Source organism: Quercus lobata, chromosome 10 (genome assembly GCF_001633185.2).
Source record: "Quercus lobata isolate SW786 chromosome 10, ValleyOak3.0 Primary Assembly, whole genome shotgun sequence".
NCBI classification, from domain to species: domain Eukaryota; kingdom Viridiplantae; phylum Streptophyta; class Magnoliopsida; order Fagales; family Fagaceae; genus Quercus; species Quercus lobata.
Genome location: NC_044913.1, coordinates 61,179,235 through 61,199,685, shown reverse-complemented (window position 1 = coordinate 61,199,685; position 20,451 = coordinate 61,179,235).

The following is a 20,451-nucleotide window of genomic DNA, read 5'->3' as shown; positions in this document are numbered from 1 at the left end:
TCAAACACTAAAACTTTCCCTCGCACTACCTCTCTTCGAACCCTTCTCAACCCAAAATCGTTTTTCACTCAAACCTTATCATTTTCAAGCATAAATCTCTGCAAAATCACTCCAAGGTATGTTTTTCTAAACATTGCTTTCCTTTTTCCTTAATTTTGCAGATTTTAGCTTAGGGTTTTCAAAATTGGGGATTTTTTTCGAAAAAGGGTTGGGTTTCTCAATTTTGTGAAAAGTTTACCAATTTTTTGATTGGGCTGAGTCCCATTTGTTGTTTGTGCATCTGTGTTGGCCCCTTGAGGCATTTTAAGTTTGTATTAAGGCATTTTTTAATCTATTCATGCATTCTTCATGAATGTTGTGCATTGTCGCATGTCAAGTGCTTGACAAAATGTCCTAGTGACATTTTTGTGCTAAATTGGATTCAAGTGGATTCCAATTTCTGGGTTTACACTTGTTTGACCTTGTTTAACTTGGTTTGTTCACTACTTATGTGTTTCACACACTTTGCCTATGTTGCATACACTAGGCACACACTAAGGCCCTTTAGGCACATCTCATGCTTCTCATGCTGCATCCCCATGTATCACAGGCTGCACACACATGCATCAACACAGACACACACATGCACAGTGGTTCACTTCATGCATTTTGCTTTTGTTTACATTGTTTTACACTTATAACATGCTGCTTTGTGTGTATTTGCTCTATTTTGAGTTGATTATGCTATGTTTTTAAGCTGTTTTACTTTTGTTTTGGACTAACTTGTATCTAATCAAGTTTTCTGGTCTGTTTGTGTTGTTTTGCATTTGTTCCCTTGTTCTGTGTCCATTTGTGCAGATGTCTCGCCGTTCTTCTCACGGTAAAGATCCCATTATTGACCTCACATCATCACCAGTGTCAAAACAGACATGACACTCATCTGAAGTCTCAAACAGCGAGAGATTTAAGTCTCCCCTGGACTCACAAACTTTCTCTAGCATCTTTTAGGACGCCCCCACTATGGTGGAGCATATTGTTAAGTTTGATACCTTAGGATCCACCTTTATCCCTAGGATCTTTGTAGACAAGGATTGGACTGACTTATTTGGAAATTTTGAAGATCTGACTGATGAATTGATTAAGGAGTTTTATTGAAATGCAAGATTCCCTGGAGTAGAACTACAATGTTGGGTTCGGGGAAAGGAGTTCACCATCACCCCAAATTACATTGCACAGCTTCTTCATATCACCCGACCGGCAAATGTGGACAGGTCTCCCTACGATGACAGACTTCCTGCAGTGACGGATATTCTTTGTATTCTTGGAGATGAACATGAAGTTTCAGCAACAGGCACATCCATTGGAACAGAGAAGTTCAAACCTGAACTAAAGACTCTCACCTTCATCATGTTTTTCAATCTATATCCATTGTCCAACATGGGGTTTATCAATCTTGGATAGGCACAGTTTTTATGTGATCTAATCACTGGAGCTCCGATTGATATTTGTGCTCATATCTTCTAGACTATAGGAAAAATAGCAGCACGATTAGCAGCAAAAATGTGTCTTCTGTTCTGCAGTCTTATCATGAAAATCATATTAAATGAAGGGATTAGTCCGCCAAGAGATGGAAAGCTTTTAGACCGTCGTCGTCCAATTTCTATATCATCTCTTAAAAAGAGAAAAAGTCATTCTTCTGCTGAGCAGAAAAAGCAAACTCTGCCCACATCACCAATAGGTGAATTTGTTCAACATGGCACTCATTCAGGCCATGGATCAGCTGCTCACACTACTGAGACTACATCTTCTCACATTCCCGCGCCTCCGACTGTCAGCACTCAGCTAGGTCAATCTAGCTCTCATGCTGATCGGTTCAACATCTTGGTTGAAAGTTTGCATGAGTGTGTGTTAGGACTTACAAATGTCATCTACTCCACAAATAACCAAGTTCAAATGCGACTCACCGCCATTGAAACACAGCTAGATGAGATTCAACATAAGTTAGAGGAGAGCCTTTAAATATTCGTGCCAAAAAGGGGGAGAGCATACTCCATGTACAGACTGTATAGATTGGACGATAGCATATAGTGAAGGGGAGAGCATCACAAGAAAGGAAGTGTGCATAGTGAAAGGGGGAGTTTTTTCTGAGCTCAAATCAAAAGGCTAACACACAACATTATACTCTTGGATAGTGTTTTAGTTTATAGTTTTTACTGCTTTTGTTTAAATCTTCAGCACACTCTGATTTTAATTTCAGTTTATATTCAGTTTGTGATTATCTCAATCCTTTGTAGCATTTTTTTTGTGCTTTTAAGATATTGCCAATATGTCTTGAGTACTTTACACTTGTGCCCTAGTAGGATCTTGTTCCTAGATGCATATACTTCATGTATTTTGCATTGGTCGTGTGTTGGACGTACAAGTGATCATAAGTGATTACTCTTTGTTTGCATGTCCGGATGAACACTTACTTGCTAAATGTTCATTGTAGTCATTCTTTAATGACTGAACTTGTTTGATCAAGTTTTTCTTTACATGATATCTATTGTTTACATACTTGATCGCACTATGCTTGCTCATGTTCATACCTTGTATTCAACTTGTCATAAGCTTAATGAAAATTTTGTTTGTGTTCGAGTGTTTCAGGTTACAGGTATAAACGTGCAAGTGCTTCACAGTTTCTAGATTAGGTGTGAGTGATTTTTGTCATTGTTCTCAAACTCACGTTTAAGTTTAGAGTCTGTTTTAGGGGTTTTATCAGGGAATAGCCAAAGGGGGAGCTTGTAAAGTTGTGATTTACAAATATGTATTCTGTTAGCTTTTATTCTGTGCCAAATTTGATTGAAATTATATTCAATCTTGTGTACCCTGTATTTATTGTGGGATTTGATTGTAAGGGTTGTATGATAGAGAGAGAGAGTGTGAAGATTCAAGCAATTGAAGCCAGAAGATTTCTCGCAGGTAACTCGCGACAAAGCATCCCGCGAAGTAAAGCATGTGCCTTGCACATGACTGGAATGTCAAGATTCAGTACAGATGGAGACAGCTGTGTTTCACAAGTAGCTCACGGGTAAGGCCTTCTCGCAAGACACCTGTGAAACATTCTGTTCTGCCAGACTATACTATCTAATACACACTTTCTGTACCCACACTATATATACCCACATTACCCACAAATGTTGAGGAGTGCTTTTAAGAGAAAACCCTAGCCAAACACCTTGAGAGTAAGAGATTATTATACCCATATATCTCTACACAAAGGCTTGTGGATTTACTTAACTCCTACCTCTCCATTTCCATACCATTGATAGGTTGATAGCCAAAACACTTACCACACCCTTTCAGAGTGTCAAGCAAGGTTTTGGTACTACTTGGAAGCATTGGAAGAAGCCAAGGATGGCAGATGCAACATAGAGCTTGTTGCGAGATTCGAAGAGCTAGACAAGACACGGTTCCGAGAAGCCTTGTTAGAGTAGGAGCTTGGAGGGCTTAGGTACAACGGGTAGATTAGGCTTGGAGGGTCTCTTGCTAACCCATGTATCCCAACTGATTGTCTAGTGGATCGATTACCACTTGGAGGGCAGCGGATAGGTTTTTCGCCGAGTTCTTCGGTTTCCTCTTTAATAACACATCGGCGTGTTATCTGTGTTTGCTTTCTTCTTTCCTACTCTTTTGCATTTCATTTTACTGTTGTGATTATATGAATATGTGTTAGAGTAGCTTGTTTATTTATCCGCTCGCTTTTACACTATTCCGCACTTAGAATTAAGTTAATGTAAAATCTATCGAGCTATAACTTTTATTTGGGGGTCTAAATAGCTCATGTGTTTTTAACACATTTTCAAGCTTTCATGACAGATATAATTGAAGTAATCAAATTCCATTTAATTGAATTTAATTGAACAATCTTCATTTCGTCACATTATTGCTGTTATTTTTCAATAAATTTCCTTCCTGGACTTCCAGGTTGGCTTCTCCAAAAAAAAAAAAAAAAAAAGTTTGCAACATTATAGTTTTGTCAACTTTAGGATCCGAATTATGATCTGTCTTACCATATATATATATATTCTCAAGCTTTGTGTCTATGTTTCCCCAGCTTTTGGCAGGTAGTTCGACCGTAAATTGTGAATTTCTTGTTGAAGTTTTGATTAAAAGTTTAATAACTTGGGTTTTACTTTGTGAAGGATCTTCTTTGTCATCATATTCCTGATGATAACCAATTGATTTTCTTAATGTGAAAATTGATTTGTTAATATGTTCCTTGGTTTTTTCAATAGTAAAATTGTTTTATTTTCAAACATGGTTTATTTTTCTACAGGCATTTGCAACCATGCCTTCCACTTCCATTGCATCAGTTGATGATTGAAAACTCGCCAAGTTTGCCCATTGGGTATGTACTATGTTTTATAGCAACTATTAATGTATTTATTCATGCTTACTATCACCTCGCGGTTGCTCGACCACCCATTGTGGCGACGCTCACGCGCCCCTATATCTCGGTGCAAGAGTTGTGTGGAGGTGTGTCGTACCTCAGGTGTGTGACTAAAATCTGATTCGATTTTAAGAAAATTACCAAGGATAAGTGAAGTCGCCACCAATCATTGGGTTTTTTTTTTTTAAGGTGTGATTGGTCACCTGACTTTATTTGATTTTATTATCGATCCTAGGTTAAGAAAAAATTTGTTTTTCCTAATCTAATACGGATGGATAAAAAATTTTGATTCTTGCATTCAGAAGTCTAGTTACATGCGGGGAAGGTGTTAGGCACCCCACAACGCCTGTCCATAGACAGTCTTTTGTTTTAGTAAAATCATAATTTTTGTACATTGGCAATTGGAAAAGAGCTATTGGCATTAGCTTACGGAGATTTAAATGTGTTGGGCTTTAAGGTTTGATTTTGGAATGGGCATGGTTTCCATCGATGTTTTCCCGATGTGTTTAGAGTCATTGCCAAATTTCCACAGCGAAAATTCGGCAGCTTTTCACCTTATTTTCTTGGGGAAAATCTTGCAATGCTTCGCCTTAGATGCGTCATAGTACAAAAAATGCTATTCTCACCAACCTTTCGATGTGAAAATATGGCAATAGGAATGCTCCATTTTCACGGCAAAAATCTAGCAGAGTTTCACGTTTGGTACGCTATGACGCATTGGCAAGGTTTCGCATCTGTGTATATGGCGCGTATCGACATACTCGTACTGTGACGAGCCAAAGCCCTTCAAAGCATTAAGCATGTTAATGCGTGTCACATACAAAGGGAAACCAATGTCACTCATGTGACATGGATCGGGACAATCACACTGCAATGATTGTGCACACAATATAGCATGAATATGCACCTACAACAATCGCCTTGAGCACATACCCACACTACAAGGTTAAGAGCTCTCATGACTAAAGAAGGTCATTCACGTAGCCACGAGGGTCCATCATACAAAGTGCACAATCACCGATATACAAGTAGATATATATATACATACATCAAGCACAATGCAACCACACAAAGTGGGAAAGTAAATTAGACAATGCCAACGTTCCCAGGGTATGGCCCAACAAGGTACAAGAAATGTAAAACAGACATATGTCATATCTAGGGATAGCAGCACAAGCAAAGAACAGGAAAAGATAAAGGGTACAAGCAGAAGGAGAACCCTAATACATGCTCTAGAGAAGAGGCTTTAGAGAGGGAGATAGAAGGACATAACCACTCGGGGAGGCTAGGCCCCTAATCTACTGAACATTGCCCTTTGTGGGCTTGCATCTTCTTACTTGTGTCCTTATCCTTGTTGCTTGCACCTAGGATCGCTCCCTTGCTCTAAGCGTCCATGCTCCATGCATGTACATGCAATGACAAAAGAAACAAGCTAGCAAACAAGGCAAGACACAAATAGAACGAAAGCATGCTAAAAGACAAGCTAGCAAAAGATGCCAAACAAGGCAAATGAATATACGAAGCACACGAAGAGGCAAACAAGCATGTTATCAAACAAAAAGGGGTGTCCTAGGAGGAAAAATGTAGGTTTGTATTGAGTGTCCATAGTTCCATTGGATTGGAGTATAGACGACACACAAACTCATGCATGAACATGTAGGCAAGCGTGCAAAGATGCATAGAAGAGAAGAAAGCCAAACAGGTGGCATAAAGCAAGCATGGCAAGCAATATTGCACGGGGCAGAGAAAGAGTATGCATTGAGCAAACCCTCATCACGGGGATGTGTCTCACAAGTGGTTACACCTCATTAGGCCATGAGGGGGATGGATATAACCACACAAGAACAAGCCCACGGGAGGCACAAAGCATGGTAAAGCCTAGATCTAGAAAGACAAACATGGAGATAAAGCACAAAAGCAAACAAGCAAACATAGACACGCATAAAAGAAATGATCCAAACCCTTTGATATAGGCCTAGATGTATAGGCCTAGACCACAATATCTAGATCTACCCTACCAAAAGGGCCAAAACACAAGAAAAATGAGATAATTGATAGGAGTTTTGCTATTATACCTATCATTGCTATTACACAGCTAACCTAGAAGTTGGTTAGTTATGTCAGTTGTATAGGGAGTAGTTAGTTGGTCTAGTGGTGTAACTGAATGTCAAGTCGTATAACTGATTAAAGAACAGAATTGTTCTTGCATCCAATTGTATAATAGATTACTCTACTATAAGAGCAGAATCTAGGGAGAAATGAAACTAAGCAACAAGAATATGCAATTTCTTCTTAAATTCTCTCTCTATCTCTCTCTAACTTTCTCTCTCTCTCTAAACTTCTCTAGGAGGCCTAGTTCCCTCGAACGAACTACCAAAGTTTTCTATAAATTGGTATCAGAGCCTATTTCTGCTACCATGATAGAAACTCGATCCTTCTTTGTTTTAAATGATAAATTCAATGCTCTTTCTCTTGCCACAGACCAAAATGCACAAGAAATACAGGGAATCAATCAGAAGATAGATGCTTTCACAGGCATGTTGCAAACTTTGACTTAGATTGTGCGGGAACTTACAGAGGCTAGTAGTCAATGGTGTTAGAGACCAGCTACTCCAAAAGGGCCAACATCCCTAGTTTTTCAAGAAACAACTTTAGCACTAGTCCCAAGATCAGTGAAATTGGAATTTCCAAAGTTCAGAGGTGAAAATCCATTGAGCTGGGTGTATAAGGCTCATCAGTTCTTTCATTTGTATGATACCCCACCTAATCAAAAGATTTTGTTGACTTCATATCATATGAAGGAAGAGGCACTAATTTGCATTCAAGAGGTATAGGAAGCTGGCCAATTCACAAGTTGGGAAACTTTTGTGAGGGCTCTACACATTAGGTTCGGAGTAACTGCCTATGATGATCTAATGGAGACTCGAACTAGGCTAAGACAAGTTGGTAGTGTGGCTTTGTATAAGGATCAGTTTGAAGCATTGTCCAATAGGATTAAAGAATTATCTAAGGAGCATAAACTAAGTTGTCTTTTAAGTGGTCTTAAGGATGAAATCAGATTGCTTGTCAGAATGTTAAACCCCCAAAATTTGAGTGTTGCATTTGGTCTTGCAAAGATCTAAGAAGAGTATTTAAGGGCTAGTAGAAGGAATCCTAATCCAAAACCTTGAAATGAGGGAATCAAAAACTCATTTCTTGGTCCTTCACCAGTGATCAAGAATGATCCTAAAGGTTCCAAGCTACCAATTCAGAAGATTTCTCCTGCACAAATAGAGGAAAGGAGGAAAAAAGGCTTGTGTTACTACTGTGAGGATAAATGGCATATAGGACATAAGTGCAGGACTCCAAAAATCTTTCTTATGGAAGGTTTACAAAAAGTGCCTAAGGAGGTTAAGCCAAATGTGCAATTGGAGGAGGTGAGTGATGTCTATAATTCTCAACAGGAGCTACACCAATTTGAAGAAAGTAGATGCCCTGAAGGGTTTGCAAAAATCACTCTTTATGCATTTTTGGGTAGCCCATCACCAAGCACTATGAGAGTGTTAGGACATATGTGATTCACTTGTTAGGAACATATGTCACTATTTTATGTAATTGGCTAATCCTTTGAAAAAATGCACTTTACTTGTAATTGGGTAGATCTAGGTGTTTTTAATACTTCAAGAAACGGTGTTTCAAGATCAAGTGTTGAAGTCATCAAGTCTGTCCAAGAAACAAGCTGAGAAGTACAAGTTCATTAAAGCTTGACAGCTAGCTCGACATCTAGCATATGTCTAGGTTTAAGAAGCCGTTCAACCTGTGTGCTCGACACCTCCTCGACAGCTTCTCGACACCTCCTATCTGTCGAGGTTTAAGAAAGAAACAGAAATTCTGATCTGTTTTCTTGGAATCCATGAATGTGTCTTTGGGACTTCTTTTCTCCTAACCCTAGACATATATAAGGATTATTTTAGAGGCCGTCACATAAGAGAATACAAGCAGAACATATGCAAAAGGTGACCGATGCCTTATTCTCTCTGAAAGAAGCTACTATGTCTTTGCGCCTTAGGGTTTTGTAACCAAGTGCTTTTTGATCTTCATTGTTGATGAAGTGAAGAACTTTGCAGCCAACATCTTCTTCAAGTTGGTGTGTTAGTCCCGTACTAGGAGTTGTGCATCATTGGTTAGTCACGTACTGGGATCCGTGCAAAAAGGGTGGCATTCATATATTGAAGAGTTCAGAGGTTCTGAAGCAGTAGAAGGTTTTTGCTGTAAATTCATCTACGGGGATTGTAGAGTCTAGGAACAAAGGTTTTGTACTAGATTTGAAACTTCTCTTTACTATAGTGGATTGCTTTTCAGGAAGGTTTCCCCCCCAGGTTTTTTTACTGTGAAACTAGTTTGTTTCATTAGTTTTCCTGGGTCATCATATCTTGTCTTATTTATTTTTTTTCGCTGCATGATTTTGACATTATATTGATGTTTGTTTGTTTTTACTAGTTTTATTCATAATATATCTAATTAACAACTTGGGTTTAAAATTTGTTAATTCTATCAACCGGGGTCTAAATTTCCCAATAGAGAGTTTAGGGCAGAATCAATCATCAAGATATGGTAATTTTGATTGATGGTGGGAGTACTCATAATTTTTTGGATGAGGCACTTTAGGAATTTTTGAAATTACCAATTTTGACTTAAGACTATTTTCAGGTTAAAGTGGCTAATGGGGATGTCCTATAAACTAAAGGAGCTTGTCATGAAGTTCAAATCAGGTTGCAAGGGGCTTTTTTCCAGATGGACTTGAATATATTGCCCTTGGGGGGTTGTGATGTGGTCTTAGACACTCAGTGGTTATACTCATTAGGCCTTATTCAATGGAATTTTAAGAATCTTACTATGCAGTTTGATTACCAGAACAAATCAGTGCTGCTACAAGGCTTGAAATCCTCTGCTCCTATTCTTCAAGATGGTGGCTAGTTCTTTAGGCACCCAATCAAGAAAAGGCTGGTATTGCAGATTGTGTCTTGCTCTTCTCCACTTCCTTTAGTGTAGCAATCATCAGCCATTGCCAACCTGTTACTTAAGTTCAAGCAGGTATTTGACATGCCAATTGGCCTCCCTTCTATAAGGGGTCATGAACATTAGATTATTTTGAAGGACGGCTCTTCTCCAATCTGTGAAAGACCTTACAAGTACCCCTTTTACCAAAAAACTGAGATAGAAAAAATAGTGCATGAGTTACTTGAAGCTGGTTCCATTAGGGTGAGTCATAGTCCTTTTTCTTCTCTTGTTTTGCTGGTTAGGAAGGTAGATGGTAGTTGGAGGATGTGTATTGACTATAGGTCTCTTAACAAAGCCACTGTTAAAGACAAGTACCCCATTCCTATTGTAGATGAATTACTAGATGAGTTGTGTGGTGCATCCATTTTTCTAAATTGGATCTTAGATCAGGGTACCATCAAATTAGAATGAGGGACTGTGACATTGACAAGATTGCTTTTAGGGCTCATGGGGGGCATTATGAGTTTCTTGTTATCCCTTTTGGCCTAACCAATGCTCCCTTTACTTTTCAATCCTTAATGAATCATATCTTTAAGCCTTCCTTGAGAAAGTTTGTATTGGTTTTCTTTGATGACATCCTAGTGTTTAGCAAGAGTTTGGAGGATCATATTACTCACTTAAGAACTGTCTTATCAATCTTACTTTCCAATCAATTGTATGCTAAGCAAAGTAAATGTGTCATTGGCTATGGAGAGGTTGAATACTTGGGGCATTTGATTTCAGGTCAAGGGGTCAGAACAGATCCCAAGAAAACTAAAGCAATGCAACAGTGGCCTGTGCCTAGGACAGATAAAGCTTTAAGGGGGTTCTTGGGCTTGACTGGTTATTATAGGAAGTTTATTCAAGACTATGGCATTATTGCTGCTCCCTTTGTTAGGACATATGTGAATTATGTTAGGAACATATGTCATTGTAGAATTGGCTAATCCTTTGACAAAATGCACTTCACCTGTAATTGGGTAGATTTAGGATGTATTTAACACTTCAAAAAACAAGGTTTCAAGTTCAAGTGTTAAATCCATGCAAATCTGTCCAAGATTCAAGTGAAGAAGTGTTGGTTTTTAAATCTCGACAGCTAGCTCGACAGCTAGTATCTATCGAGGTTTAAAAGGTTGTTTAAGCCCGATGCTCGACAGCTTCTCGATAGATAGGGTATCTATTGAGGTTTAAGAAAATCAGATTTTCAGTTTTGATTTTCATCCAATTCGTGTATAGATGTTTGGGCTTTCTTTTCTGACAACCCTAAACATATTGGGATCGGTGCGTAAGCCGCGTATTGGGATCGGCGCATCGAATTGGTTAGTCATGTACTGGTAGCTGTGCATCGAAAGGAGAGATTGTCACTACAGAACAAGTCCAATCAGGTATTGAGGTAAGGGTTCAACTGTAGGTTGGTATAAGGTACTGGGATTCCTTTACTTGTAACTGCTTGTTATGATAATAGTGGATTCTCGGGAGTGGTGACCTTAAAATCACCTGGTGGGGTTTTTGCTGTGTAGGTTTTCCCCATTCGAAAACAAATCACCGTGTCAACTTTATTTTCCGCTGCATATTAACCAAGTTGGTGATTTGTTTGTGCTACCACTTGTATTGCATGTTAATTAACTTAATTAATTTACTTGGCTAATTAATTGGTTAATTTATCACAAGGGGTCAATACATTCTTGGCCTATCAAGTGGTATCAGAGCAAGCACACTCTGATTAGGGTTAATCTTTGCTGTGTGATCCATTGACCCCTGTTTTTTATGGATAGAGGATAGTCTCTTATTATACCTCATTTAATTGATGGCACTAACTATGCGTACTTTACTAGAAAGTACGCATGAGAGCTTTCTTGCAGTCGCTAGATGAGAAAGTGTGGCAAACTGTAGAGATAGGCTGGACCAAGCCTAAGGAAGCGCCGGCTGATTGGGATGATGCTAAGATCAAGGTGGCAAACTTCAACAGTAGTGCATTGAATGCTTTATTTGGTGTGGTCATGAATGAGGAGTTCAAGAAGATATCTTCTACTGAAATTGTGAAGGAAGCATGGACCATCCTCTAGACAACATATGAAGGAACTAAGGTTGTCAAGGATTCGAAACTTCAGAGGCTTACTACGAGCTTCGAAGAGATTAAGATGGAGGAGGATGGGTCATTTGATGAGTTCTATGCCAAGCTCAAGGACATAGTGAACTCAGCCTTTAATCTTGGGAAACCATTCCCTAACCCAAGATTGTGAGAAAGGTGTTCAGATATCTACCCAAGAGATTTCATGCTAAGATCACCGTGATTGAGGAATTAAAGGATATTGACCAAATTCCTTGACAGAGCTAGTTGGCAATCTGCAGACCTATGAGTTGGGTTTGACAAGGATTGGGAAATCTAGTAAGGGCAAGAGCATGGCATTGAAGGCTAAGAGCAGTGACACTGATGAGTCTTTAAACGATAAAGATTCTAAGATGAAATCCTATATCACTCGACAATTCAAGAAGTTTATGAAGAATGCCAATGCTAAAGGATTTGACAAAGACTGCAAGCAGTCCAACTCATCTTAGTTCAAGAATCAGGACAAAGGAAAGAAGGATGCTAGGGATGGCGGTTAGTACATTGTTCCCTCAAGAACAAAATGGTTTGGGTGTTAAGGCTTCGGTTATATGAAACAAGAGTGCCCTATGTATCTCAAGACAATTGGGAAGAGTAAGGCACTTGCTGCTACCTTGAGATGCTTAGCATTCAAAAATCTGCTTCTGATCAAACCGGTTTAGGTATGATTTCTCTTCTCCTAGTATTGCTTCTACTAGTACTATTGTTCTTGTTTCTCCTACTAATAATGTTGAATCTGAAAACAATGATGTGAAAAATGTGTTAGCTAGTGAGAACATAGACAAGGGTAAATCTATCTTAGGTGCACCCCCCAAGCAGGATAAGAAAGAAACTAAAAACCCTAGGGCTAAGAAGGGAAACACTTAAAAGCCTAAACAGAAGAAGCAGTATCTCTGTCATCACTGTGGAGCAGCTGGACATACTTGACCTAATTGCTATAAGAGGTTAGCCACTTAATAGAGCAACAATATGATCTTTTCAGGAAACCAAAATCAGTTTCCATCCTCATTTGTTCCTCTTGGAGATCTATTCAAAGCCATCATATTCCTTTCGAACTTGAATGGTTTCAATTCTTCCCCCTCACAGCTAGATCAAGGGTTTGCACGACAGAATGGTTCTTCCAAGGTGAGGAAGGAAAAATACTCCAAGTGATTTAGTCATTTTTTTTTTCTCTCCCTTTTTTTTTTTTTTTTTCATTACTTGTGTGTTTTGCTTTCTTGATTTGAGTCAATCTAGTTTTATGCTTTGCTTTGTTTAACATGGTTTTGTTTGTTTGTTTTCAGTTTTACTTTATTTTGTTTTTCAAAAAAATAAAAAAATAAAATTGAAAAGAAATATACAAAAACAGTGTGTTTGTGTACATTGGTACTTGTATACCTTGGATGGCCATTGAAACAAAGGTTTCTAAACTTTGTATCTTTTGTAGCTTAGATGAGCATCTCTATGCACAACTAAGCAAGTGAGCTTTGTGGCTTGTGTTTCTGATGAGTAAGATTAAGTAATCTCTTGTACTTAACACTCGTATCACTCTTTTTGACGAGAAGGACTAGAAAATCCTAAGAGAAAGGCATAAATAACCATCTTACCACTGTTGCCCACCAATCATGAAATGACATCTGTATGCTTTGGCATAGCAAAAGTGCAATGTCAAAAGCTTAGCATCATTGGGTATTTTTTTTCTCTCTCTTATATGCTCTTGCATGATATGCTTAACAAAAGAAAATATGCAAAGAAAAATAAGAGCAAAAAGAATCAAAATGCTTTATATAGTACTGCAAGTGTGTCTTCTAGGAGATGTGGGAGTTATAGGATGTACCTCGAATGTGATAGTCTCCATCAAACAGTTATGATTGTCTGTGAGTTAAAGTGATTTTCTCATATCTCAAATCATCATAACATGTCGACACTTATGCAATCTTGCGATGTTTTTCACACACAACAGGCAATATTCTTTGCTACTCTTGATACATGTGCAGGTATAATGTGATTTGACCATCACAAGGAATACATGCATTAATGTATGCTCACTAAATTGTCTTAACTTGTTTTTGAAATATAAAATTGATAAGAGTTGTTTAGTGTGTGTGTGAGTTTGGGATCTATGTGCTTGACATTTTTCTTGTTGAGAGATGATTTTGAGAGCTTAAAATGTTGTTTGGATCTTTGGTTGTGCATCATGCTTGATTGCATTCATATTTGTGTTTTTCTCTTCTTGAAAAGCTGTTTTTAAGCAATCTCGACAACTAGGCTATCTATCGAGCCCTTTAAGCTTCTTTTTATCACTTTCTCGATAGCTTCTCGACAGCTACTTGATCCATCGAGGAAGTTTTTGTATGCTCGATAAATACTCGATTGTTTCTCGATCCATCAAGCCCCTTTTGCTGTGGACACCTCTTGATAGTTGCTCGATAGCTATTTCTTGCTATTTTAATTCTCGATAGCTCTCGACACCTCTCAATCCATCGAGAAATTGAGATGTCTATAAATAGTGATAGCGTTTTTTCTCTCATTTCTCCCCGATCTCTCTCGACAGAACTTGTCTCCTCACCTTCCCAATCTCTTCCCTCACTCCAAACTTCATTCCCAAGTGTCTTCGGCCTAAGGGTCCTTAATCCTTCATTCTTCATGCATTTCATGCATTAGACCTAGGTTTTTGGAATTTAAAAAGTCTTTGGGGTCTTTCAAAATTGATGAAGTTTTGGTGAAATTTTTGGGATAGGTTTTGTGTAAATGATCCTAAATGATCATGCATTGCATCTCATTTACATTTTAATTATATTTTCATGCATTATATATGTAAGCTATATATGCTGAATTGTTGTGTGCTTTTAGGTTTGGATTTGGCTGAGCCCATGATGCTTTTAATTTTGCATGTCACATGTTCATGCATTTTTTATGCATACGTATCTATTCTGTTTTTATCTTTTTGATACTAAATTGTTTGGTGCTTTTTTGCGTCTCTCTCTCTCTCTCTCTCGCGCGTGTTAGTTTGCTCAGTGGCACCTAAATGCAAATCTGCTCCATCCCAAAACCCTCTTCGTTCCGAGGCATCTTCTTCTGCTTCCCCCTCTGATTCTACTCCTTCTCACGTCCGATTCCGTGATGATAAAACCCGTAAGGACTTTTTGGAGAACTTTTCTTGACGAGGCATTCATTTGGAATGCCACGTCGTTCTTGAATGCTCTAAAATGTGTGAAAACACAAAAGTTATTCAGACCCCAAGTTAAAAATTACGGCTCGATAGATTTTACTCCAACTTATACTAAGTGCGGAATAGAGTAAAAGTGAGCGGATGAACAAACAAGATACTCTAACCCATAAACATTATAACACAGCAGTAAAATGAAAGGTAAAAGAGTAGGGAAGAAGAATGCAAATACAAGATAACACGCTGATGTGTTATCGAAGAGGAAACCGAAGAACTCAGTGAAAAGACCTCTCCGCTGCCCTCCAAGCGGTAATCGATCCACTAGACTATCAGTTGGGATACATGAGTTAGCAAGAGACCCTCCAAGCCTAATCTACCTGATGTACCTAAGCCCTCCAAGCTCCTACTCCAACAAGGCTTCTCGAAATCGTGTCTTGTCTAGCTTTCCAGATCCCGCAACAAGCTCCATGTTGCATTTGCCATCCTCGGCTTCTTCCAATGTTTCCCAGCAACACCAAATTCTCACTTGACACTCTGACAGGGTGTGGTAAGCGTTTGGGCTATCAATCTCTCAATGATATGGAAATAGAGAGGTAGGAGTTGAGGAAAATCCATAAGAAAATGTATAAAGATATGTAGGTATAGCAATCTCTAACTCTCAAGGTTTTTGGCTAGGGTTTTCTCCTAGAAGCTCTCCTCAATAATTGTGGGTAATGTGGGTATATATAGTGTGGGTACTGAAAGTGTGTATCCGATAATACAGACTAGCAGAACAAAATGTTTTGCGGGTGTCTCATGGGAAGGCCTTACCTGTGAGATACTCGCGAAACATAGTTGTCTCCATTTGTCCTGACTCTTCGCATTTCAACCATGTGCAGGGCACATGCATCATTTTGCGGGATGCTTAGTCGCGAGCTACCCACGAAAACCCTTTTGTCTTCAATAGCTTGAGTCTTCACACACTCTCTCTATCCCACAACCCTTACAATTAAATCCCACAATAAATACAGGGTACAACAGATTGAATGAAATTACAATCAAATTTGGCACGGAATAAAGCCAACAAAACTCATAGTTGTAAATTACAACTTTAAAATCTCCTCCTTTGGCTATTCCTTGACAAAACCCCTAAAACAGACTCTAAACTTAAACGTGAGTTTGAGAACAGTGGCAAAACTCACTCACACCTAATCTAGATGTTGTGAAGTACTTGCACGTATATACCTGTAACCTGAAACACTCGCACATAAACAAAACTTTCATTAAGCTTATGACAAGTTGAATACATGGTACGCACATGAGCAAGTAAAATGTAATCAAGTTTGTAAACACTATATAACTTGTAAACATAGCTTGATCAAACAAGTTCAATCATTAAAAAATGACCACAATGAACATTTATCAAGTAAAATGCTCATCTAGGCATGCAATGCAATGAAGACCAACCACAACGATCAATTGCATGTCCAACACACAACCAATGCAAAATACACGAAGTATTTGCATCTAGGAACAATATCCTACTAGGGTACAACTGTGAAGTACTTAAGACATAATAGCAATATTTTAAAAATACAAAAAATAATGCGACAAAGCATTGAGATTAACACAACTGAATAAAAGAATGAATTATAAAAGCAAAGTATTGAAGTTATAAACAAAAGCAGTAAAAACATAAACCAAACAGCAGTCATAAATACTAAAATAAACAAAGGTAATTCACCTGTGAACCAATGTTTCTAAGCCAAAACCTATGCTCCCCCTAACACTGTGCAAGCTCCCCCTCAAAATTTTCTCCCCTTTTTTGATCGGAATGGCCAAAGGGCTAGAACTGGTTAGACTCGGAGTCTAAACCCTGGTCGATGGACAAATCATCGATCTGAGATGATAAGGCTATGATATGACCCTGGACGTATGCAAACTGGTCCGCCATGTGCTACACATGAGAGTCTAACATAGTGTACATTTGCTTTACTCTTGCTAGAAGACGATCAAGTCTGTCTGGTCCTCGTGCTGGTGTTGAGGATGATGGCTGAGCTGAAGGCTCTAGATCAGTGGTGAATCTATCTATCTTATCCTCCATGTCACCTCCCTCCTCCTCAACTCGAGGCCGTGGTATCGTGTGGACACCTGTTTTAAAGCCCTTGATGTGAGCTGTGCTCCTAGTGAGTGTATGTGCACTAATGGGATAGTCCCTCTGAACCACTGTGAGGCCACTCAGAAGTTTAAGCCGCTCGTTTGCAATTAGACCCATAATGAGAGTGGGGAATGGCATGACTGTTCTGGAAGTTTGCTTCGCAATGCTTTTCTTCAAAATGTGTCCACAAATATCTATCTCTTTGTGGGTAAAGAGATCATACATGAAGATTGTCCTTAGACCAGACACTGTGGTAAGGTTGGTGATCGGATATAGGTTGTGGATCATCACATGAGCAAGTGTCCCCATCTCTGGAGTGAATGGTATTGTGTTCATGGATGATTTCTTCAGTGTACCACCAAGTATCTTTATCATCTCCTCAGTAGAACCTAATCTATCCTCATATTGCATTATAATTGGCTGTGAGGGAGGACGAACTTCAAGGAAACCCTAAATACTTTCCCTAGTAATGACAAACTCTTTGTGTCTCACCTAGCAATCTATGTGATTTTCATCTACACTTGCATTGGAGAAGAATTCTTTGATGATCTCCGAGCACACAACTTCACTCAGGTTCAAGAGTTTTGTCCATGTCTTGTCCTTGAACACTTCAGGTATGAAAGTGTCCTCAAGTGATTCCATTTGTATGACCCTTTCCATGATGATCGTTTTATCCTTATAGCAGTCATTACACTTCATATCAGCCTTAGCGGACCTAAAGTTATCAGAATCAGTGCGTGCACATTTGGAGGATGATCTCTAAGGAGCTGCATGCTCAGTAGGAGACATTTGCACAAAGGAACACAAAATAGAAAAGAAACAAGTGCAAAAACACAAAATAGAACACACAAAACATGATTAGATACATGTTAGTTCAAAACAAAAGTAAAACAGCATAAAACAGAGTATAACCAACTCAAAACAGAGCAAATAAACTTAAAACAACATGCTATAACATTTAAAACATGTAAACGTAAGCAAAATGCATGAAGTGAATCACTGTGCATGTGTGTGTCTGTGCTGTGCATGTGCAGATGCATAAGGATGCAGCATGAGATGCATAAGGTAAGCCTAGAGGGGCCTAGTGAGTGCCTAGCATGTGCATGGCATGGCATTGAGGAACAAAAAGGGCAAAGTGTGTAAAACACACAAACACTGACCAAAACATGGTAAACATGATCAATCATGACTACATCCAAGCCAAGGAAGTCACTTGAGTCCAATTCAACAGAGAAATGTCACTAAGACATTTTGTCAAACACTTAACATGCAACAGAGTACACAACTTATGAAAAATGCATGAACATAGTGAAACGCTACCTCAATACATGCTTAAATTGCCTCAAGGGGCCAACATAGATACAAACACAGCAAATGAGACTCAGCCCAATGAAAATTTTGAAATTTTTTTTCACAAAATTAAGAACCCCAACCCAATTTTCGAAAATCCCCAATTTTCAAAACCCTAAGCTAAAATCTGCATAATCTAAGACAAAATGAAGACAATCTTTAGGAAAACATACCTTGAAGTGATTTTGCAGAGATTTTTCCTTGAAAATGATGGGGTTGAGAGAAAATTGATTTTGGGTTGAAAGGTGTTCGAGAGAGGCAATGTGAGGGAAAAACAGAATGTTTGAAAAACTGTCACATCTGCTATATAAAACTGGAAACACGCGTTTTTTGTGGGTTAGCAGTCACGAGATTAGTCGCGAGACACATTAAAGCTTTCACAAGAAGCTCTTAGTCGTGAAAGAGTCGCGAGACAATCGTAATAGCGTCGTATAAACTTGAAAAATTTCTAGTTTTTTCCTAAAAATATTTCGCGAGAAGATTTTAGTCGAAAATACCTATGAGGCAGTAGCGAGACTTTCTGTATGAAAATGTGACTTTTTAATTTCCCTTAAGCACATTTCACGGGAAGCTCTAAGTCGTGAACTTCTCGCGAAACAGCCTTTGAACCAATTTTTGGAGAAAAACACAAAAATGCATCTTGATCAAAAACTAAAAGCATGAAAGTATAGAATCACTTTCAAAAACAAATAAAAAACTCAAAAATCTTTTTGGGTTTGATCGACAAGTAATTGAGCATACACATCACATTTGAACATGTACAATCACACAAATGAGATAAGCATTTATTGAACAATGTCTTGTGTGTTGTGGGTGAGTATCAAATGTGGAATAGTCCATAGACCAAAGTGAAGCTTCAATGATCAATTCAATCAAGACATACACAATTGGTACGAAATCAAGTGGTCTATCTCAATTATAGAAATGAACATATATGACCTTCCACAAGAGAATGATTACAAAACTTAGAAGCTTTTCATTTGGCTTTTGCATAAATCATAACATTTGATCATTTTTGGATAAAACATCTCTTTTTGAGATCGGTGCTTGAAATTTTTGATATTTCAACGTTGAGAGTTAGCCTTTGGCTTTTTAAGCACCATACATTTCAATACAAAAGTCGCTTTCCCTTTTTCCTAGTTAAATACTAGTATGTGCGACAGGCTTTTGTAGCTCATTATCTCTTTTCATTTTGAGATTTACATTTGGTGAGCTCTATTGCAAAAACATAAAAAATAAAGTGGGAAAAGATATAGGCACAAGTCTATGCAAGTATCAAGACTATCAAGACTATTGACCAGTCATTCATGACAAGCTTGAAGATCTATTTACAACAATCACACATAGATTTCAAGATTTTTCCCACAAAGATATATGTGCATACAAAACAAGCTAAGCTCGTAAATGCACTACGCCATAAGTACGAAGGTACTAGGCCAAACTCACATGAGATATACACAAAACAAGCGATCAAACTTTTTTGAAGATTTTCCAATTTCATGGTTTTTGAATTTTTGAACACACTCAAAAATAGAACAAGAAAAGTAAGATCAGTAAACAAGTATAAAAACACAAACTTGTAAAAGAAACATGCTGTAAACCGGAAGTAATGCATGACATGATGCATGAACCTATGACCCTAATCATTGGAAGTATTAATGCATGGACATAGGAGGTGATCATGCATGAGTACCCTTCTTCACCCACATGTCACGTGCATTTGGAGTGATATCCCTATAGGATTGGGTATGAGTGTTGTGACCTTCAAACCTTCTGTTGAAATTTTTCAAACAGGTGGTGAATGCATCAATCATCTTCATAACATCCATCACTCCGGAATCACCATCTTGACCTCTTGATTGCTCAACAGCCCAATTCCTTTTGTCATTTCTTGGTCCTATCGACCTTTGAGCACCTAAATTCTTCAATGCTTGCAATTTATGACAATTGGTTCTAGTATGACCTTCAATTCCACAGTGATGGCAAAAATGGTTCTTTCTCAGACCTCTTTCTGCTTTTGGGAGCGATTTCCCTTTAGCTTTAGGTCTGACCACTGATTGGTTACGAGGCTTATTCAACACTCGTTGGTCAGTCACCTTCTTATTCTTCTCCTTCTTCACTTTCTTAGCAGTAGGGGTAACCACTATTGGCTCTTTGGCTTTTACAAACTTCATATCTTTGGTCACTTTGACATTTGAACTGCTTTCACCGGTGTATCCCAATCCGGTTTTTTCGAAGAAAGGTTTTTGATGAGAAAGGACTTCATCAAGCTTCTTAGA